The sequence below is a fragment of the Malania oleifera genome, chromosome 2 (genome assembly GCF_029873635.1).
Source record: "Malania oleifera isolate guangnan ecotype guangnan chromosome 2, ASM2987363v1, whole genome shotgun sequence".
Taxonomy (NCBI): Eukaryota; Viridiplantae; Streptophyta; class Magnoliopsida; order Santalales; family Ximeniaceae; genus Malania; species Malania oleifera.
The window spans coordinates 50,286,248-50,311,009 of record NC_080418.1 but is presented as its reverse complement, the minus strand read 5'-3'; the positions used below and the strand labels follow the sequence as shown (position 1 = coordinate 50,311,009).

The window sequence follows — 24,762 nt, the reverse complement described above, 5'->3', positions numbered from 1 at the left end:
TATGGGCATATGCAACACACCCAAAAATTCTGAAGTGATCAACAGTTGGTTTCTGTCTGCTCCATGCTTCCTCTAGTGTCTTATTTTGAATAGCAAGTATGGGACTTCTATTCAATATATGAATGCTCCAGTTAACTACTTTAGGCCAGAAGCTCTTTGCAATATAGCTCCTTATTAAAAGACTTCGCACCATATTTAGAATAGTATGATTCTTCCTTTCACAAACACCATTTTGTTGGGGCGTATAAGCTACTGTAAGCTGCCTCTTGATTCCATGAGTCTCACAAAAACTTGCAAATTCATATGAGTTATAGTCTCCACCACGATCTGTGCAAAGAATTTTTATGGGACTATCAACTTCTTTCTCAACCAGCACTTTATAGCTTTTAAAGGCTAGAAAGGCTTCAGACTTCTCTTGCAAAAAATAAACCTAGCTTTTATGACTAAAATCATCAATGAAAGTAAGTATATATCTCTTACCTCCATTAGAGCATGTAGTTATTCACCCGCAAATGTCGGAATGAACAAGCTCTAATGCAGCCTTCGCCCTCCATGATTTCCCTTGTGGGAATTGATTACGGTGTTGTTTGCTAACAACGCGTTCTTCACAAACTTTAGAAGGAGCTGTAATTTGAGGAAGACTTGTCACCATATTCTTTTGTTGTAAAGTCTTCAACCCACCAGAGCTAAGATGCCCATATAAAAAATGTCATAGTCATTCCTTCTCTCCCAATCTTGCAGAAAGATATGAGTGAGCAGTGTCATGGAGATACAATGGAAACATTTAGTTGATTGTCATGTTGACTTGAGCTATCAAGCCCAACTTCTCATCTTCAATTCTACAGACTCTGTTTTTGATAGAGATTCCATATCCCTTTTCTTGTAGCTGACCAACACTGAGTAAGTTTGTTCTCAAATTTAGAACAAAGAGAACATTAGAAATAGTTTGAATATAATTTTTCTTGGTTTGAATTTCTACCTTTCCCTTTGCTATAACAGAGACTGTAGAACCATCACCGAACTTCACAACTTTACGAAAAGCTTCATCCAATTCAGAGAATACAGACTTCTCTCCACTCATATGGTTGTTGTAGCCATTGTCTAAGTACCACGAGAATTTCTTGTGGGTTTCCTCCTTCACGTGACAAGCCATCAACAAAGACACTTCTTCTTCCTTTTGAGCAAAATAGAACCGGTTTCCACCATCTCTCCTTAGATTAGTACGACACTCTGACTTGTAGTGGCCAAACTTATGACACATGTAGCATTCAACTCTTAATTTGTCTATTGACTTTGACTTGGAAGGTGTTGAATGATTGTTGTTGTTGTCATGACCTTTTCCTCTCCCTTGAAAATTAGAATCTTTAGATTTCTTGATTTGAGTGTCTACCATCATTACCACCTCGGCCTTTTCCTCGTCTATAACCTCCTCCTTTTGATGCCGAGGCTTGTAACACTTGCTCCTCCTTGTCTTGCCGATTCATTTTCTGCTCATGAACCAACAAAGAACTCTACAATTCATTAATGGACATGTTGCCAATGTCTTTAGATTCCTCGATCGAACAAACAACATAGTTGAATTTTGTTGTCATCGAGCAAAGAATCTTCTCAATGATAGTGACATCTGTCATTTGGTCGCCATGGATTCTCATCTTATTTTCGATTGCCATCGTCCTGGAGAAGCAATCTATCGCCGATTCTCCAGACTTCATGTGTAAAGTTTCAAAATCGCCTCGAAGTGCTTGCAGTTGTGCCCTCTTTGCCTTTGTTGTCCCCTCATACTTGTTATTCATAGAGTCCCAAATCTGTTTGGAAGTTTCTTTACAAAGAATGGTTTCCAGGGTGGAACGATCAATTGCCTAGAAGAGATAATTCTTTGCTTTGAGATCCTTCAACTTCTGCCCTACAAGCTCCACTTTCTGTATATATGTCAGCACAACACCTGTTGCTAGTTCTGCTACTCCAGAAACAACAACTATCCAATTTTCTTTGAACCTCAAAAAATTTTCCATGAGCATGCTCCAATGGTCATAGTGACCATCAAAGCGTGGAATGGCTGGCAGCACAAAAGTTTTAGAAGCCAATGTGGAACTCTAACTTGGCTCTAATACCACTGGTGTAAAATGGAAGAAGAAAACAATAAATTTAAAAACAAGGGGAAACAAAGTTAGATTGAAAACTTTACTACTTCATTGATAAGGAAATAACCATTATATACGCTAAAAAACAAATGGTTACAAGTACAAAAATAGGCACCACTAACATCATGTTAAACAACTCCTAGGCACCACTAACATCATGCTAAACAACTTCTAAGCACCACTAACATCATGCTAACTAACTCCTACAAATTAGGAAGAAAATAAAAACACATTTGCTGCTATTAATTTATTCGACATGCCATGCATTTTCAACTAATATTCTTCATGATCCGGCATTGGTCATGCTCTTAGCTTAAGAGGAAGCAGATGAGGCATTGCTATGTGCTTGCATACTTCTTGAAGATGACTCAGTGAAGAAACTATATTCCGTAGATTCTGAACAAATACTTGCAGAGACCGTGGGATTGTTGGCAATTCAACATCCAAAACCCCCTCAAGAATTTGAACCACCTGGCTCATTGATAATCTATGAGTTTCATCATCCTGAATGCACCAACATGCGACTTTAAGAACTCTTGTTAGCTCTTCTGCATCAGCATTTCCATCCAACCAATGGTCTAATAGGCTAAGGACATCATTGCCTTGTGTTAGTTTGGTTGCTGCCCAAGTAGGGAAGAACTTGCCTTCGCCATTTTCAGACAGCTCAGAGTTTCGTCTCCCAGAAATGAATTCAAAAAGCATCATTCCGTAACTGTAAGCATCAGCTTTGGCTGTAATAGCCACACTTGAAATCCATTCTGGTGCAAGATAACCTCTTGTGCCTCTCATGGTTGTCAAGACCTGGCTGAAGTCCCTGCCAACAAGCTTTGCGAGGCCAAAATCTGCCACTTTTGGACAGAAATCAGCATCGAAAAGAAAGTTTTCAGGCTTTATGTCACAATGTATGATGCAATCTCTGCACTTCTCATGGAGATTAACCAGGCTGTCCCCAGTGCAACATGGTACTTGTTTTCCATTCTAAATCTTTTGATGAGTCTGTCCCATGGAAAAGATTGGCAGATGGAGAGCCATTCGGCATGTAATCATAGACCAACAACTTCTCAGTACCGTCAGGGCAAAACCCACGAAGCCGAACGAGATTAACATGTTGGATTGTCCCAATTGTGCTGACTTCTGTTTGGAATTGTTTCTCCTTGCCCAATGTTTTCAAGCTTCTTCACAGCTACAATGGTCGAATTGGACAGTGCCCCCTTGTAAATAGAGCCAAAACCTCCTCCCCCCAACTTTTCTGAGAAATTTTTTGTTGCAGCTTGCAGGTCTCTGTACCCAAATGCCACCAACCCTCTACCGTTTTTTTATCTGACCACTCTCCTCCTCCAAAGGCATAAAATCAAAACAAAACCAAAGCGTGCCAATACACCTGCAGCTGAGCCCACAACAATACCTGCAACTTCTCCCATACTAATATTGTGAGAGCGGAACTCAGACGGCGCAAGTCTAAAATATAGAGTTTTTCCACTATTGTCGTCTTGCAGCAATTGCTGCAAATTTAACAAGTTTCCAATCCAGATGGAACACCCACCATTGTCATAAGCATAAGCAGAGCAGGAGCAGTTACTTTCGCATGCCGATTCACATTCTCCAAGACTTTGAGCCACCAAAACCAGCGGATTCACAAGCAATTTCATGTTAGGGCTCGCCAAAAACTGGTCTTTCTCCCTATTAGAAGCATTATCACCACACTGTAAATTTGCATCTCTCTTACAACCCCCAGACCAATCACTCAAATTCCAATCTTTCTGAGAGCTTGGGACGAAACCCGGCAAACAACTGCAGAAATGATCAGTCCTCTCGTTGCAAATTCCGAATGGTCCTCAAAGAGCATGTACTGCACATTGCTGTGTGGGTTGGGACCAAAACAGATACCACTGCTGGGTAGACTCCAACCAGGACGATTGCTTGATCTGCCCAGATAAGTCCATTATAAATCTTAATATAATGGAAGTATTAAGGTATGAATATGTGAAATAACTCTCATTCTCATTCGTGACATAGCTGAAGTTAAATTGTATAGAATTGTATCTGCAGTTCGTTCTCATTTCAGGAACAAAACTAAAAAATTGCCCATTCCACACCCCACTAGTCCAATACTGTTTAGTCATATTCCACATTTAAATATACTGACTAGACCCATCTGGGTCATGCTCAAGGGTGAAGATCACAGTACCAGGCTCATCTAAATTCTTCCATGAGGTAAAAAGCTGTGTCCCATTGTTGTGCTTATCCAAACCAAGCTTCGAACCTGGAAGCCAAGTATTTGTCGGAAAATCGAAACTTTGCCATATTGTTTTAGATGAATTTGGCCCATCTCTCAAAACAAAATTTCCATTATCCAAGAGAACCGCTTCTGTAGAATTTGAAGTAGGGGAATCTAAATTTGTAGACCACACTGGGTTCTGAGACCCATTTAAAAGAGCTAAATTACCATTTAAGATCCTCAGCCCAGAGGAGTATTTATCAGAGATGGGTTCATCTCTGTTTGCTACCCAAACTACAGTCCGTAAAGAAATTTTCTTGTACCAGATACCACTGTAGAAGCTTGAGGAATTACCTGGATTGAAGAAACCCAGCTCAAATTCTCCACCAGCAGAGACTATGGTCTGGTTTCCAGACAACGAGTTGCCGGGAGAAATGATGTCGACTTCAAAAGAGAAATGGGTCTTCAGAATTGAGCAGAGGAAGAGACCGGAAAGCACGAACCTGGAAATGTTTCCAATGTCCATGGCTTCACAAATGCTGGCGGATGGGGAGTTATGATGGAAGGCGGAGAGAGAGAGAGAGAGTAGGTTGATTGCGAAAAGGCTAAAAGGTTGGAGGCATTTATTGGACGGGTGTTAAAGGTTAATAGCCGCGTTAATGGCTCGATGGACGCTCACTGATAAGGGTACTAAATCAATTTTGAACGGATTACTTTTTAATTTATATGCCCGTGGACTCCAAAGAAATTTATAAGTTTCTCCCGGGTTTAAAATTTTTTATTCTATTGGACTCATTTAAATTTTTTATTCAACTCATTTAATATATATATATATATATATATATATATATATAAAACTTGAGTTCAATTTGATTAAAATTCATTCAAATATAAACAAGTCAAACTTGAATTCAAATTCGACTCGTTTGAAGACTATTTCAAGCTAAACCTCAAAATTTGAGGTAAAATTTGGCTCATTTAATTTAATAAACGAGTTCGATTGAACAAATATCGAGTCGAGTACAAAGTAGCTCATTAAATATTTGCCTCAAATGCAACAAAATTGAAAACTCAAGCTCCTTTCAAGGTACAATAAGCAAATGCCAAACTTTTTTTTTTTTTTTTTACTAAAAGAGGGCAGCACCTCTTTTTATTTATTACTATGTCCTCACTTTTAGCGGAGAAATACCGTGATTACAAGACAAGTAATAGGGAAATTACAGATAATTAAATTAAAACTTTTCCAAAAACAATACTAACAATCAACCAAATCAAGACAACAAAACTAAACGATGCTAACTAAGAAAAAGGTCTAGATAAAATCACAAAAAAAATTTAAACAAATCAAAATCCACCAAACAAAACTCAAGAGTTGAACTAACAACGAACGGAAGTGAGACCCAACCTATCCATCCGAAGTATACCTTTCAGATAACGTGATAAAAGATGTTGTTCTTCGTAAATTACATTGTTTCCCATTTCTCTTTTTTTAGCAAGAAAATCAGTTGCACTATTGTCTTCCCTGTATTGATGTATCACCATGAAGTTCACTCCTTCTAATTCAGATAACGTGATAAAAGATGTTGTTCTTCGTAAATTACATTGTTTCCCATTTCTCTTTTTTTAGCAAGAAAATCAGTTGCACTATTGTCTTCCCTGTATTGAAGTATCACCATGAAGTTCACTCCTTCTAACTTCGCCACGAGCTCCTCCCAAAATTTCCAAAGACACCACAAAGTACATATATCTTTCCAAAGCCAATCAACTACAATTCGCGAGTCACTTTCAATAATCACATTAAAATAATGAAATCGTTTGCATAAACGAATTCCTTCCTGAATCGCTTTTAATTCCGCACTATTGTTCGCACCATTGCCAAAATATCTTTTAAAAGTCGCTTTCACCATGTGTCACAAGTTAAGCTTGTTCAAGGCATTATGTTTGCCTATGACTATTTGTCTCGTGTGCTTAGGATGGGTTTCCATCATGTAAATACTAGTGTAGGGTTATTTTCTACTAGTAGTATCTTTGTATGTCAAATAAGTCAGTATGACACCTCGGTCACTTTGATGTTTCCTAGTGTTAGGATGATAATTACATAAAAATCTCTTTAGGGGAGGGTAAGTGTTCATCAGCCATTGTAAAACTCACTAGCTATTGTCAACGTTTTAAGCCTATTGGCCTCCCTTGCTAAACACATAATGTCAACAGAAGTATTGTTAATGAATTGCGTAGATTCAATGTTCACTACTTATTTGCCACTGCTTTCATGAATGCTTACTGTAATACCCCAACCCCGAAGGGTCTGGGATATTTACCTTTTACCATTGATTTACAGCGAAAGTAAATAAACTCAATTATTATTAAACCAGAGTGCTAATTATCCATATTACAATCATTTATTTCAAAAGAAGAAAAATTACACAAGCATAAATATCTGACATCATACTAATATTTCTAATTAATCTTTATTTTTCTATCCCCACCTGCATGCTTGTTAAGCCTGATTTTCGACATGCCCTTCAGAGTTATCTTAAATAAAAATATGATTGGATTGAGACGACGCTCAGTAAGTATATAAGATTATTATTAGTGTGTGACCAAAATGAGTTTTTTTAAAAATTTAATAAAATAATATTTAATACTATAACTTCAAAACTGCTTTTAGAATAAATATAAATTTAAAAATTTCTTCATAAAACTTTTGTCATCAATTACAACAGTAAAATTTTATAATCATATACTATAATTATTAGATTAAACTTTTAACTTTAAAACTGTAAAAATATTTAATGATAAACGTACATATACTTTCCCTTATACGTTTTTTTTAGGTCGTCATTTAAGCACAAGAATGATCCTTTTCATGTAAACTTATATTTTTCTTTCAAATCATCAATAACTTTGTACACGTAATTAAATATGTATAAATATATATTGTAAAAACCACCCTTAGACCTGTTTGCCATAAGACATGTTTACCCCCATGACTGGGTTGTGCGGTCTAAAGATTGGACTTAGCTGGCTGGCCGACCAAACTAAATCAACGTACGTAAACATTAAGTGAGATTTTCCTTATTAAATTCTAATCCAGAACCCGGTGTGCACTCAGGAGAAATCCACTAACATAAATAACCACTCTATAACTAGTGTGGATGCACTCTGATCCGTTTAAACTTTAAGTTGTGGTACCGAGCATTAATAATTTTGAACTTTCGTTGCCATAAGGGGTTTTAAAATCATCTTATTATAATTTATGCGATTTAAAATAATATCGTGAAAATCTCATTTTTACTCATATTTTTATGAAAAAATGCAACGTAAAAATAACTCATGCCACAAAATTTTTGTTTTAAAAATATATATAATTTTTTTTTAATAGAAAGAAATACTGAAAATTTTTCCAAAGGGGATTAGAACATTTCTTAACCCAGAAATAAATGCAAGTATATTAAAGATAGAACTGGTAAAATTAAATATACGTAAAAATAAACTCATGGAAATTTTATGGAACTAATTAACATAATTGAAATTTACTTTACAAAATAAACTCGGGTATGAATTTTAAATTTAAAAAAAAAACTAACATAATCAAATTTACTTACCTATTTTTTATCTTGTGCTACGAACATAGTAACTATCTCTAGGAAATGAGATTGAAAAGAGTGGGTGAGTGAGAACTTATTTAAAAATTCTCTCTCCACCACAAATTCTTTCACTTAATAATCCTTCTCTTCCTTTGACAATTTTTGTGAAAAAATGAAGGTTGAGAGCTTCCTATTTATAGGAAAATTTTAGGGAAGAAGTGGGATTTGTAAAAGTGTAGGAAGATGGGTGAAATTATAATTTTTTTAAAATTAAAGAATAGGCAAAGGTTGGGCAAGGTATGGGTTGAGTATGAGATGAGGATAGAGGTCATGTGTGAAAGTGTTTGCCACCATTCCCATTAAATAAAATTTTAATTAATTGCTTACTTAATTAATTAATTATTTAATTAGTTAATTAATTATTTTATTATTTTATTTTTTAATCATTATTATCATTATTATTATTATTATCATTATTATTACTTTTAAGTTATGTTTAAGTATTTATTTAATTTTTTTAAAAAAGAATTAAATTTGAATTTCGAAAACTTATGTGGGCCACACATGGTCTTGTGGGCCCCACATAACTTCGAGACCCAAGTGGGTCCTACGTAATTCCAATAGTCTTTTTACTATTTTATAAGCCCTATATAACTCCAGGACTCATGTGAATCCCACACGACTTCAAGACTCATGTGGGCCCCACATAATCTTGTGCGCCCCACATATGATACCTATATTATTATTATCTTACTTTGTATTTCTATAAATTATGTCTATCAAAACACTATTTATGTGTACTTATTTACGTGTACAAACAGTGTCTATCCTGTTTATCTTATAAAATTCTATTTTGACCAGACCGACCTCCAGGGAGCGACTGAACCGCAATGGCTTTTGAGCACTCGCTAAGACAAGGTTTTTCTTAAGCATCAAACATGGAATCAAGGATCCTACCGAAAAATACTTCTGTATTGATATTAACTTAGTGACCATTTTTATTATTTTTTTATTATTGTGCTTTAATTGTATATATAGTTTTGGGTCATCACATTCTCCCCTCCTTATAAAAATTTTATCCTTGAAATTTGTTAATTTAAAATGAGTACTATATAATTGGTTGCGTTATTTGAAAAAGTAAATTGATTAACGATTTGACTAAGTCTTAGAATAGATTGAGGGTCAATTTGGCGAAATATTTTATTTTGGGAATTGAAGTGTGAATCGTCGGTCTAATAGGTGTTGAAATGGAAAATAAATTCAGAAGATGTGGAAAGGATAATTATATATATATATATATTATACATGTCCTATAAATTAAAAATATATGTATAAAAATGAAACGAAATCTGGCCTTTAGAGCCTTAGATCAACGTCAACATCTATCGAAGTACTAGCGGTGTCACTACTAACCGCCTAGGTTCTTTCTTGGCAGAGTTGACCTCTTGTAATGTCACCGGATTGGGTCGGAAAAAGGGAGAGAAGGCCCGTTTGTTCGGCGAGGGAGGAAGAGCTGCCCTCTTCCCTTTGTAGCATTTGGTGGAGATGATCATAACGAGTCATTGGTGGCCCGTATATGAGTCTTAATGTGCATTGGATCTCTTTACAATGGTGGAGTAGGTTAGCATTATCCGAAATCCTTAGTGTGGTGATTGCGATATTGTCATTGTAAGGGGTATGGCTCATTGGTGTGATATTAGTTGTAAGTTTCATAGACGGAATATTGTCGATAGGGATGAGAGTACAAGTGGTTGGAAAAATGACAGGAGCACTGCTCGGGGCGGTAGTGGTGGAGGAGGTAAGATGGAGAATTGATATGGCAATAGTTGAGATAGTGGCTTCTCTAACTGATCCCCACCTACGCCTATGGTTCTCAAACCAAAAGTGTATATTTCTCGGCTCGAATGGACCATACTGTCAGAGTTGTGCTACAAGCAAGATAGTTCGCTCCACAAAAAAGAGTTCCCCTTAACTGCTGTTTAAGGCCTCCTCTAAAATCTCCAGCTGTGCCTTACTGGGTTTCCATCTTTGGATGGATGATCTAGTGCTGCTCTCAGCAACTTGGGGAGTTAGGTGATTTGATAATATTTTTGAGTAATGAGACAACTAAGAGACAAGTTGGGAAGAGCTAATCACTGCAAATCGAAATGTGATTGTTCAGGATGATAGAAAGTTGTGATGCTTAGAGTTCGAGAAGGGTAGACCCTTTTATAAGGGAATGGCCGCGTGTTATGGAAATCGAGAGAGAGCGACGTGCGCTGCGAGAATTGAGGGAGAGCGATGCGTGTCACGGATATCAAGCAACGCGTTTTAAACAAATCGAGGGAAAACAACGTGTGTTGCGGAGTCGAGAGAGAGCGACGCGTGTCATGGATATTGAGCAAGCGTTTTTCACAAATCGAGGGAGAGCGACATGTGCCGCGAGAATCAAGAGAGAGCGACGCATGTCATGGATATCGAGCACATGTTTTGCACTAATCGAGGGAGAATGATGTGTGTCGCAAAAATCGAGAGAGAGCGACGCGTGCCTTGAGTGACACATTTTTCAAAAATCGAGGGAGAGCGATATGTGTCGCGGAAATTAAGCGAGCGACACTTATTGCAAAATTTGTGGACTCAAGGTTTTTATTATGTTTGTACATCTTTATTAATACTTTAACTATAATAATTTCATCCTTAGGTCACCACTTGGGTGGGTGGCCTAGTGGTAAGGAACCAGCCATGTATCCATGTGATCGCGGGTTCGAGTCCCCACTATGCCCAAGTGGTCTTATGCCCTGACCTTACTTCGGGGGTAAGTGAGCTATAACCGATGATTTCCACCCATGAGGCTTTTTTATTTTTTTAAACTGCAAGAGTACCCCTTTATATATATTCCCTTATTATTATTATTATTAGATCAAATATATGTTGGGCATGTTTGGTCGATTGATAATTTGACATTGGTTAGTTATTTGAAGGAAATTAGTTAATTTTTATATTACTTTCATTAATGGAATTTTTAGTATATAAAGTTTTTTTTTTTTTAATATAGAAAATTTTAAGTTGTATTAACTTTTATAAATTTATACAAAATTAAAGATTTTGTTAAAATTTGTACTCCTAAATCAAACTTGAATACTTTATGGAAATTGAATATGCAATGGAAAAAAAAATAGATATACATATTTAACTTGCACATGCTAAGGGATTATATATATATATATAAATATATAAATATAAATATAATAAGTAATATTTAAATTATATTTAATTCCTTAAACTAATTCAAAATTAAAATTAAAGATTTTGTCAAAATATATATTCCTAAGTTTGAATGTTTTGTTGATAACTGAATATGTAATGCAAAAATACATATTCATATCCAACTTATACATGCAAAGAAATTTTTGGTAAATTTAGATTTCATAATAAACCGTTTGTTCATATCTATGTGTAACACTTCTAAACTCAGTAGGGTCTAATGTGTTATTTCTTATATATTTAGTGAAAATAATAATAGTGAAAATAAATAAATCTCAGATATTATTATATTATTATATTTATATATATACAAATTTTAAATTATTAATGCATCTGACAATTAATTATGAATCATCAATATGGGTACGTGTTTCTATAAACATAAATAACATATTTAAATTAATTAACGTGTCTTCAATAATACTATCATTTTTCTTAGAGAATTTGTGATTACTACCCGTCCTTGAGAATCTTCACGTTAATCTCATTTCCTCCAATGCTACTATCTTTAGGATTAATTCTTAAACAATGATCAAATGTTATTTTAAAATCATAAATCTATTATTAATGTATAATAATATAACAAACTAAAATAATTATTCTAAACTACCCAATCCTACCCAAATCATGTTTTATACCTAAGCTCTGGTAAAATCTATATATTAGAGTATGTAGAACATATATCCTATGCTCTGGTAAAATTATTTCTTAAAATCTACAGAACCTATAACCTATTGCTCTGATACCAAATGTAATACCCCAACCCCAAAGGGTCTGGGATATTTACTTTTTACCATTGATTTACAGTGAAAGTAAATAAACTCAATTATTATTAAACTAGAGTCCTAATTATCCATATTCCAATCATTTATTTCAAAAGAAGAAAAATTATACAAGCATAAATATCTGACATCATACTAATATTTCTAATCAATCTTTATTTTCCTATCCCCACCCGCATGCTTGCTAAGCTTGATTTCCGACATATCCTTCAGAATTATATGAAATTAAAATATGATCGGAGTGAGACAACGCTCAGTAAGTAAATAAGATTATTATTAGTGTGTGGCCAAAATGAGTTTTTTTTTTAAAAAATTTCGTAAAACAATATTTAATACTATAACTTCAAAACTACTTTTAAAATAAATATAAATTTAAATATTTCTGCATTAAATTTTTGTCATCAATTACAACAGTAAAATTTTATAATCATATACTATAACTGTTAGATTAAACTTTTAATTTTAAAACTATAAAAATATTTAATAATAAACATACATATACTTTCCTTTATACGTTTTCTTTAGATCGTCATTTAAGCACAAGAATGATCCTTTTCATGTAAACTTACACTTTTTCTTCAAATCATCAATAACTTTGTACACGTAATTAAATATGTATAAACATATATTATAAAAACCACCCTTAGGCCTGTTTGCCGTAAGTCATATTTACCCCCATGACTGGGTTGTGTGATCCGAAAACTGGACTTAACTGGCTAGCTGACCAAACTAAATCAACGTACATAAACATTAAGTGAGATTATCCTTATTAAGTCCTGGTTTAAAACCAGGTATGCACTCAGGAGAAAATCCACTAACATAAATAGTCACTCTGTAAATAGTGTAAGTGCACTCTGATCCGTTTAAACTTTAAGTTGTGGTACCAAGCATCTATAACTTTGAACTTTCATTGCCATAAGGGGTTTAAAATCATCTTATTATAATTTATGCGATTTAAAATAATATCATGAAAATCTCATCTTTACTTATATTTTCATGAAAAAATGCAACGTAGAAATAAACTCATGCCACACAATTTTTGTGTTAAAAATATATATAATTTTTTTAATAGAAAAAAATGCTAAGAATTTACCCAAGGGGATTATAACATTTCTTAACCCAAAAATAAACGCAAGTATATTAAAACTAGAACTGGTATAATTAAATATACGTAAAAATAAACTCAGGGAAATTTTATGGAAGTAACTAACATAATTGAAATTTACTTTACAAAATAAACTCGAGTATGAATTTTAAATAAAAAAAAATTAACATAATCAAATTTAGTTACCTCTTCTTTTATCTTGTGCTACGGACACTTTAACTATCTCTAAGAAATGAGATCGAAAAGAGTGGGTGAGTAAGAACTTACTCAAAAATTCTCTCTCCACCATAAATTCTTTCACTCACTAATCTTTCTCTTCCTTTGACAATTTTTGTGAAAAATGAAGGTTGAGAGCTTCTTATTTATAAGAAAATTTTGGGGAAGAAGTGAAATTTGTAAAAGTGTGGGGAGAGGGCTGAAATTATAATTTTTTTAAAATTAAAGAATGGGCAAAGGTTGGGCAAGGTATGGATTGAGTATGGGATGGGAATGGAGGCCATGTGGGAGTGTTTGACACCATTCCCATTAAATAAATTTTTAATTAATTAGTTAATTAATTATTTTATTATTTTATTATTTTAATCATTATTATTATTATCATTACTTTTAAGCTATGTTTTAGTATTTATTTTTTTTTAAAAAAAGAATTAAATTTGAATTTTGAAAACTCATGTGGGCCCCACATAACTTCGAGACCCAAGCGGGTCCTACGTAACTCCAATAGTCCTTATACGGTTTTATGAGCTCTACATAACTCCAAGACTCATGTGAATCCCACACGACTTTGGGACTCATGTGGGCCCCACATAGTTTTGTGGGCCCCACATATGATACCTATATTATTATTATTATTATCTTACTATGTATTTTTATAAATTATGTCTGTCAAAACACTATTTTATGTATATGTACTTATTTACGTATATAAATAGTGTCAATTAATGCATCAAATAACTAATGAATGTCAATATACTCATAATGAATGTAATATGGTCGATTTCTCCCTTTGAATATCTCACCCTTTGCAAATTAGTTTTACCAAGACTTTGCTTCCATTTATTATTTTTGCTTTTCCAGATTTTCTCTCCCTTTTGACATCAACAAAAAGGTGTAAACAAATAAAGCATGAGTAGAAAATGAATGTGTCCAAATTTTGATACCAAATATTAATAATATTCACTTCCAAGTGATTAAGTTGTAAGAGATGTTGCTCCCCCTGAATTATATCATCTAACACTATTCTAAGCAACCTCTCGGCTATGCATGAGACCTAATTTACGCCAAATTTGAATACATCTATCCTCTGCAATTGGTTTCGTGAATATATCAGCCCATTGTTCATCCGTGCATATAAACTCTAATGTTACATCCCCTTTGTGAACATGGTCACGCAAAAAGTGATGTCAGATTTCTATGTGCTTAGTTCGTGAGTGTAATATGGGATTCTTTGAGATATTTATTGCACTCGTATTATCACATCTTATGGGAATTGTTTCATAACTTAATCCAAAATCCTTCAGTTGTTGCTTCATGTAAAGCGTTTGCGCACAGCAACTACCTACCGCTATGTATTCAGGTTCGGCTGTGGAAAGAGCGACTGAATTTTGTTTCTTGGAAAACCAAGAGACTAAGGAGTGTCCTAAGAAGTGACAAGTACCACTAGTGCTCTTCCTATCCACTTTACTAGCCGCATAATCAGCATCTGAATAACTGAGAATCTCAAATGACGTGTGTTTAGGATACCATAACCCAATGTCCACGGTTCCTATCAAATATATAAGTATACGTTGAACAGCTAACAAGTGAGACTCTTTTGGAGCAGACTGAAATCTTGGGCACAAACATACGCTAAACATTATATCTGGTCTACTGGCAGTCAGGTATAACAAGCTACCTATCATTCCAGGATAAAGTTTTACATCTATTGGTATACCTTGTTCATCTTTATCTAATTTCAATGAAGTGCTCATAGGTGTACCTAGTATTTTTTCATCTTCCATGTTAAATTTTTTTTGAGTAGGTCTCTAATATACTTTGACTGATTAATGAAAATTCCACGATTTGCTTGTTTAATTTGAAGTCCTAGGAAGAAATTTAGTTCACCCATCATGCTCATCTCAAATTCATTTTGCATTGTATAGGAAATTTCATTACACAACTCTTTATCGGTAGCGCCAAAAATAATGTCATCTACATATACTTGCACTAGGAGAATATCATTCTTCTTAGTATTGATGAATAGGGTTGTATCTACCTTTCCTCTTATAAATCCATTTTCTAACAAAAATCCGCTTAGCCTTTCATACCAAGCTCTAAGAGCTTGCTTTAAACCGTACAAGGCCTTTGTTAGTTTAAAAACATGATCTGAATTCTTATGGTTTTCAAAACCTGGGGGTTGTTCTACAAACACTTCCTCATTTACATAGCCATTTAAAAATGTGCTTTTCACGTCCATTTGATATAGCTTGAAATCCTTAAAAGTTGCGTATGCTAATAACATTCATATAGCTTCCATCCTAACTACAGGAGCAAATGTTTCATCAAAATCTATACCTTCTTCTTGGTTATATCCCTGAGCTACTAATCTAGCCTTATTTCTCACAACTATTCCATTTTCATCTTTCTTATTCTTATATATCCATTTGGTCCCTATGATTGACTTATCCTCTGGTCTGGGAACTAACGTCCATACTTTATTTCTTTCAAATTGATTTAATTCTTCTTGCATGGATAGCACCCAAGATTCATCCTCTATAGCTTCACTAACATTCTTAGGTTCTTCTTGAGATAAAAATGCACAATGACTCATCATGTTCCTAAGAGAGGAGTGAGTGGATACTCCATGTAATGGTTCACCTATTATTTGATCTATGGGATGATTCTTTATGTATTTCTATTCTCTCGGTGGTGCATTTACCTCAGCTGTAGATTCTTCAATTTCAATGAATGGTTCCCTAAGTTCATTTTTCTTTTCCGGATCATTTTCAATTGATAGTTCTTTTTGTTCCTTGTTGACTTTAGGTTCATCTTCATCAATTCTTTTGGAAAAAGGATTTGTCTCATCAAACACTACATGAATTGATTCTATGATCATCAATGTTCATTTATTATACACTCTAAACGCTTTACTATCTAAGGCATACCCTAGAAAGATACCTTCATCAGATTTTACATCGAATTTTCCTAAATGCTCATTGTCTCGAAGTACAAAACACTTACAGCCAAACACATGAAAATATGATATGTTTGGTCTATGGCCATTCCATAACTCATAAGGAGTCTTATTAAGTGATGGTCTAATTAGAACTCTATTTAGTACATAGCAGGCGGTATTCACTGCCTCGGCCCAGAAGTATTTGGGTAATCTATGTTCGTTAAGCATGGTTTTGGCCATTTCTTGTATAGATCTATTCTTTCTTTCAACTACGCCATTCTGTTGCAGTGTTCTAGGAGCTAAAAAATTATGGCTAATTCCTAATGAGTTGCAATAGCCTTCCATGCCTTGATTTTTAAACTCTTTACCCCTATCACTTCGAATTTTGGTAATTGTGTATCCCTTTTCATTTTGTACTCCCTTGCATAGATTTATAAATTTTTCACATGCTTCATCTTTATGACTTAAGAATAGTACCCATGTGTATCTTGAGAAGTCGTCAACTATGACAAAAACATATGATTTTCCTCCTAAACTCTGAATTTGATTCGGTCCAAATAAATCTAAGTGCAGCAATTGAAGAGGCCTCGTAGTGGAGATCTCTTTCTTCTTTTTAAAGCTTGTTCTTGCTTGTTTTCCTAGTTGACATGCATCACAGATTTTATCTTTCACAAATTTTGTCTTGGGCAGTCCCTTAACTAATTCTTTCTTAACTAATTTTGAAATTAAATCCATGTTTGCGTGTCCTAGTCTCCTATGCCAAATCCAACTTATTTCATTCATAGCTGATAAACATGTTACACTTTGTGAAGTTAAGTTGTCAAAGCTTGTGATGTATACGTTTTCATGTCGCTTAGCAATGAACAGTATCTTATTATCAGTTTTGTGTTCAACTATGCACTTGTCATGCTCAAATGATACTTTGTAGCCTTTATCACATAGTTGACTTATGCTCAATAAGTTGTGCTTTAGATCTTCAACTAATAAAACATCATCAATAATGAGTGAAGATTCATTACCGACTTTACCGACACCTGAGATCCTTCCCTTAGCATTATCACCAAAAGTAACAAACCCTTCATCCTTGAGTGTGAAGGATGTGAATTTTGATTTGTCTTCGGTCATATGATGTGAGCATCTGCTATCCATATACCATCTATCTTTTGAAACTGTGGATCTTAAGCAAATCTACAAGACACAATTAAACAACTAGCTTTGGTACCCAGATTGTCTTGGGTCCAGGAGGGTTAGTGCTAGATTCACCTTTAACCTTCCATACTTTCCTAATTTTTACGTCTTTGTTTTTGAAAGGACAATCAAATTGTATGTGACCCAACCTTCTACATTTGAAGCATGTAGTATATCTATAATGATTCTTAGTTGGAACAGATGACTTTGATTCTTTTGTGAAATACCCCATGTAAAGTTGTCTTTACCTTATATTTTCTTTACCATTAAAATCGAGCCCTTCCTTTTCTAGAGAATTTCTTTGAGATCCTAAGAGCTTTTCAAAGTTGTTTTGTCCTTCAATAAATTTGTAGATAATTTCAGATTTGTCTTTCGAGTCCTTTTCTGACTCCTCAATATTCAAATCTTTATCTTTTATAAAAGATGCATGAGATTCATTTTGGTTTGCAACTAGGTTTGAAAGTATTTTGACTTTGCTTCTCAACTCAGAAATTTTCTTTGTTTTCTTTTCAAGCATTTGAATATTTTATAGATATTCTTGTTTCAGTTCATCATACGACATCATATCATTTTCATTTTCAAATTCACTAGAATAGTACGAAGATGATGAAAAAATTGATTGTACCTCCAAGTCATCATGTGCCATAAGACACAGATTTGCAACCTCATCGTCGCTGGATTCAGATTCTGAACTGCTAGTGTTGTGTGTATCCCAGCCAACTTTTAGCGCTTTCTTCTTTTTCTTTGAAGCTTTTATGAGCTTGGAGCACTCGGGCTTGATGTGTCCAACTTCTCGGCAATTGTAGCATGTTGGTGGATCCTCTTTCTTTTTCTTCATGCTTTGCTCTACTCTTTCCGATTTAGAGTTTTGAAATTTTCTGTTGAACTTTTTGTTCTTCCTCAAAAACTTTCCGAACTTCTTAGCTAGCAAGGCCATGTTATCATCCGATTCAGAATCGCTTCCATCACTTGAATAGTTTGATGATGCCTTAAGTGCAGTGACCTTCTTAGCTTTGCTTTGTTCATTTTTTCTCTCGTTTATTGCCAGCTCATAGGTGATAAGTGAGCCAATGAGTTCGTCCACCGACATCTCCTTGAGGTTTCTCCCTTCTGCTATTGTCGTAGCTTTTGCTTCCCACACTAAAGGTAATCCCTTGAGTATTTTCCTGATCAACTCACAAGTAGGGTAAGTTTTTCCAAGAGCATTTAATGAGTTAATGATGTGTGTGAATCTAGTGTACATGGATTGTATTGATTCATCAACCGTCATTTTAAATGATTCATATTCACTAGTGAGCATGTCTATCCTGCTATCCTTTACTTCCTTTGTGCCTTCATATGTAACTTCTAATTTGTCCCAAATTTCTTTAGCTGAGTTACAAGACATTACTCTGTTAAATTCATTAACATCTAATGCACAGAAAAGTATGTTCATAGCAGTGGCATTAATTTGAATTGACTTCCAATCCTCTTTTGTATATTCATCTTCAGTTTTAGGTACATTAATCTTATCAATTACTTTCATGGGAATGTGATTTCCCTTAGTCACAATTTTCCAAACCTTCCAATCTACGTTCAGTAGATATATGCTCATCCTACGTTTCCAATAGGTGTAATTTACACCGCAGAAAATGGGTGGTCTAGTCGATGAGTGTCCCTCACCGAATGGAGTTACACCAATGTGTGCCATGTGATCGTTTTACCAATTAACTATCACGTCTAAGTAAACCCACTCTGATACCAAATGTTGATTAAGGTGTAATCCCAAGAGGGGGGGGGGGGGGATTGGATATAAAAGAAATTTAAGCCACTTAATTTTCTTTCACACACTTCTTATAAGTTTACCAACTACTTCTAGTTGCTCAATTACGTGTGAGTGTGGCAATCCTATCTATGTATGCAATATACTTGATTTTAAATATAATGCGGAAAATAAAGAGTAAAAGGAAAAGAGAAGAAAAACGCGATTTTACGAGGTTCAGCCAACCCGGCCTACGTCCTCGCCTTGAGCAACCACTCAAGGATTTACTAAAAACCCTGCTCCTTAAAGCGGGACGGAGCTTCCCGTACAATCCACTGCTTACAAGAGGTACAGCTTCCTCCTACTCTGCTACTTACAAGAGATACAGCTCTCTCCTCACACACCGGTTCACACACCGAACCGTGTATACAATAGAATCTGAATAATAACACTCAAAATGATGCTTCTAACAAAAGCTTGTGAGTACAATTCAAATTCCTAACACATTAACATATGATATAACTTGAAGCTCGTGAATGTATGAAAACGATACAATCGTTGTATGAATGATTATGCATCAACACACAAATCCCGATTTATTCAAAACTCCCAAGTTAAAATATATTTGAAATGCCTCGGAGTTAACTAGGGTTCTTGGTTCACTTTTGTAAAGATGCAAAAGTATGTTTGAAGTGAACTCGTTAACAAAATCTTTTTCTTGAGTACAAGCTTAATCAAAATCACAAATCTTTATTCCATGTATTCTATCACAAATTGAGAATATTAATTTTTAAAAATTATCCCTCAATTTAGAAATATAGTTATAAGTACCAAGGATATTTAGTTAAGCTTTAATATATCAAAATATAAATCCTTTGAAGAACACCCACTTGAATCAAAAATCAATCAACCAAGTTAAATAAGTTTTCTCAAGTAATGATCTTCTCAAAAATATATTTTATATGAATTGATACACTCAAGATCAATACTTTTCAATACTTAGTCAAGAACAAGCAATGAGATGAGAATTTCTTAAGAATATAAACTTGAAAGATCAAACCTCAATACTAGATTGAAGTACAGTAGAGTAAGTAAGTTCCCTTTGTGACTCTGAGTTGATTTGTTCAAGCTTGAAGATTAGAGATTGAGAAGTAAGCAATCGTTTAGCACTAAGAGTAGATTTTCAACATTTTCTCAACAAGGTGTGTTCTTTTCTTTCTTGTGTGTCTCTCTTCGTTCTAGGGTTTAGAAATTTAATATATATAGTGTATGACCCTTAGGATTGATCTCAGACGTTGGATCAATTAGATAGCTCACGTGTTTTTAATAAAAATATGATTTTTTAGGCTTTCCCGAAAGTTTAGGCAACCGAACTGGGGTTCAGGCTCCTGAAGTGACAACTTCAGGCGCTTGAGGTTCTAGGGTTAGGCGACTGAAGTATCTCTATCAGGTTCTGTCTTTCCTATTTAATTCTTCAGGCGACTGCACTTAATCTTCAGGCTACCGAACTTATTCTTCACGCTACTGAAGTAAAGTTCAGGCGACCGAACTCCCCTTTTTCTCAAATTTTATTTTCTAAGTTAAAAATATGCTTTGATTCTCTTCTTGGGTCTTTTGTAAAACATATTTTTCAATGATTTGAAAACATTTCTAAGTTCATACAGGTTCCCTAATGATATACATGAAATGCATGAAACCTAAAATCACTCTAAGTTATATTTGAGCTTCAAAATAAATCATATGACAAAGTAAATACATAAGCTCTAAATACCCATTCCTAAGAGATTCTTGAACTTTTCTGCTTGTATCTTGATTCTTGTACTCTTTGAGTTCCATTGTACTTGTCAAGATGTGTAAGCTTTACTTGAAGGATTCCATGACTCATTATCTTTCCATGCATGCTTAATATAGCTCCTGTTCACAAACTCGATGCACTGATCAAATACCAAGTGATTTGCCATTATCAAAACAGGATTAGACTCGTAGAGTCAACACATGGAATCAAGGATTCTACAGAAAAACACTTCTGTATTGATATTAACTTAATGACCATTTTTATTATTTTATTATTATTGTGCTTTAATCGTATATATAGTTTTGGGTCATCACACTTACTATTTCTGCTGCCATTTTATTGAATGCAAATGAAAGTGTTTCATGGATGAATATTGGTAAACAATAGGCTGGCTAGTTAAACAAGAGTGCTTTAGCTAGCACCGCACAGCCCTTTCACAACGGTGTGAAAATAGTCGGACCGTGACACTTGGTATCAGAGCCAAGGTTGAGTTGCTAAGAGAATTCAGTTACCTTCATTGTGGGATTTGGAAAGCTCTGGTAAGTGACTATGGCACCAAAAAATGCTGAGAGGATTAGCATGCTGGAAGCATAGGTTAAGGCAACAACCAACACTACGGCCGCGAAGGTGGCCCATATGAGAGAACTTGTTGATGAAGTGATGGGATCACAAAAACATCAAGCAGGTTTGATAGGCAACTTGTTAGAAGACTTTTTCCATAAAGTTGAAACTTTACAGTCGCGGATGGCTGATCTGGATGCAAAGGTGAATCTGATGGCTCTTGCTATGGGGAACTCCAACACTCCGGGAGTTGGCAAGACCAAGGTTCCAAAACCTAGGACGTATGGGGGTGTCCGAGATGCCAAGGAGTTATATAAATTCTTGTTTGATGTGGAGCAGTACTTTCGCACTATGAGGATGGCCTTGGAATAGGTAAAGGTGGATACTGTGACCATGTACTTGGTTGGTGATGCCAAACTGTGGTGGCGTACCAAGTACAAAGAAATTGAAAATGGAAGCTGTGTAATCGATAGTTTGACAAACTTGAAGAGAGAGCTTAAGGCCCAATCATGTCTTGAGAATGTTGAGTATAATGTAAGGAGAAAGTTGAGAGATCTCAAGCATACGGGGTCAAGCATGGAATATGTGAAACAATTTTCTGCTTTGATGTTGGATATTCGAGATATGTCATAGAAGGAGAAGTTGTTCTATTTTCCAAAGGGGATGAAACCATGGGCAATAATTGAACTTCATAGGCAAAGGGTTTAAGACTTGTCAACTGCATAAGCTGCTATAGAACGTTTGACTAACTATGCTGGTGATGGTACTACTTCGTCCAAATGGTTTGGCAGAGAGGGAAACAATGGAAAGTCTTTCAAGAAAGGCAAACCCAAGAGTGGGGGAGCCGACTCTAAATCATCAACCTCAAAGAAAGCTTCGTCATCTCAAGGGTTCAACACACCCAATGAAAAGGCAAAGAGTAAAATTTCGTGCTACTTGTGTGGTTGATCTCACAGAGTGAGTGAGTGTCAACACTAGGGATTACTTAATGCCTTACAAGCTTCCACTTCGAGAAAAGTGGTGGAAAGCAAGGAGGAAGAGGATGATTCTGCGAGGGTAGGTTCAGTGAGGCTGGTGAGCGCATTGGAAAAGCAGGCAAAAGCACCAAAAGTTACATGAGCAAAAGGGTTAATGTTTGTGGACTTAAGGATCAATAGGAAGAGTACCCACGCTACGGTGGATACAAGGGCTACTCATAATTTTGTTTCACGATTGGAAGCATGGAGACTCAACTTATCCTTAGAAAAGGATACAGGATGCATGAAAGCAGTTAATTATATAGCCCAGCCTACTCTTGGGGTAGCTAAGAAAATGGCTATAAAGCTTGGACAGTGGGAAGGTCATGCGGATTTCACAGCAGTGCCATTGGATAACTTTCCTGTAATTCAAGGAATGGAGTTCCTAAGGGGGATGAGGGAAGTGTTGATGCTTTCAGCTGGTTCTCTATGTCTGATGGGAGATCACTCGTGCATGGTGCAAGTCGTTACAACAAAAGGTGTGTTGGTTCAAGTTGACAAATTCTACTACCCCGTGGACTTTGTTGTTCTAGACATGCAGCAGTCTATCTCCACCATATATCAAGCCCCAATTATTCTTGGGCGACAATTCCTTGTGACTTCTAATGCCCTAATTAATTGTTGAAGCGGAGTACTTAAGCTCACATTTGGAAATAAAGACATTGGAAGTGAACGTGTTCAATGCTCACAAGATGTCAAGTGGGTGCAATGACATAGAAACACATTTAGTTGATGCAATAGATGACTTAAATATTTCATAGCTACTATCAGTACATGATGTTGATGGTGCGTTTGAAAATGACTCTTTTGAACAGTTTGAGGTATTTGATGAAAAATTTCCAGGATCGAAGGGATAGTTTCCAGAGATTGATGGTCCCCCTCATGTGTTGGATGCAAGTTACACGAGCAGTTGGCGTAAGTCAAGATTTGAGGCTATTAACCTGCCCAAAATTATGAAGTCGTCAGAAGAAGAAATTCCAACACTCGAACTGAAACCATTGCCTGAAAAGCTAAAATATGTTTTCTTGGGTTCAGCAGATGGCACATTCCCTATAGTAATTTCTTCTCACCTTACTCTTAAACAAGAAACTAAGTTATTGCAGGTACTAAGGAAACATTGCGGAGTGATAGGATGGACCATTGCAGACATCAAGGGTATCGACCCTTTGATTTGCACTCACAACATTTTCCTTGAAGGAGACTCTAAACTAATTCAAGAAGCACAATGGAGGTTGAATCCAACCATGAAGGAGGTGATAAAGAACAAAGTGTTGAAATTATTAGCTACTGATATCATCTACCCAATCTCTAACAGTAAATGGGTAAGCCCGACATAGGTATTCCAAAAAAAATATGGTTTAACTGTTATTGAAAATGCTAATGGAGAGTTAATCCCATCTAGGAAAGTAACGGGTTGGAGAATGTGCATTGATTATCATAAATTGAATTAGGTTAGCCAAAAAGATCACTTCTCGTTACCTTTCCTAAATCAAATACTTGAAAAAGTAGCTGGTAATTCCTTTTACTATTTCTTGGATGGATTTTCTGGTTATTATCAAATTACTGTAGCACATGAGGATCAAGAGAAGACTACCTTCACTTGTCCCTTTGGTACTTTCGCCTTTCGCAGAATGCCATTCGGTCTATGCAATGCACCTGCTACTTTTTAGCATTGCATGATGAGTATTTTCTCTAATATGTTAGTTGATATGTGTGAAATTTTTATGGATGACTTTTCTATGTTTGGTAAGTCTTTGATATTTGTTTGAAAAATTTGACTGCTATTTTGAAAAGATGTGAGGAAAATAATTTGCTTTTGAATTGGGAAAAATTTCAATTTATGGTAAGTAGTGGTTTAGTGCTTGGTCATTTGGTTTCTGAGCATAGTATAGAGGTTGACAGGGCCAAGGTAGAGCTGATTTCCCAATTAACTCTCCCTAAGACAGTTATGGATATCCATTCTTTCCTTGGTCATGCCGACTTCTATAGGCATTTCATTAAGGGCTTTAGTAGTATTTCTAAACCATTATGTACGTTATTGCAGAATGAGACTGAATTCTTGTGGATTGAAGAATGTCAACAGGATTTTGAAATGCTAAAGAAAAATCTAACTATTGTGCCCATCATGTAACCTCCTTGGTGGGACTTGCCATTTGAAATCATGATTGATGTTAGTGACTACGCCATTTGTGCCATTCTAGGTCAAAGAATTGATAACAAGCCGTTTGTCA

The 24,762-nt window shown here is 35.3% G+C and overlaps 1 pseudogene; it reads right to left on the bottom strand.

The window, feature by feature from the left end:
• Window positions 1-2,360: 2,360 nt before the first annotated feature.
• On the bottom strand, window positions 2,361-4,885 carry LOC131148179 (G-type lectin S-receptor-like serine/threonine-protein kinase At2g19130; annotated as a pseudogene).
• Window positions 4,886-24,762: the final 19,877 nt, after the last annotated feature.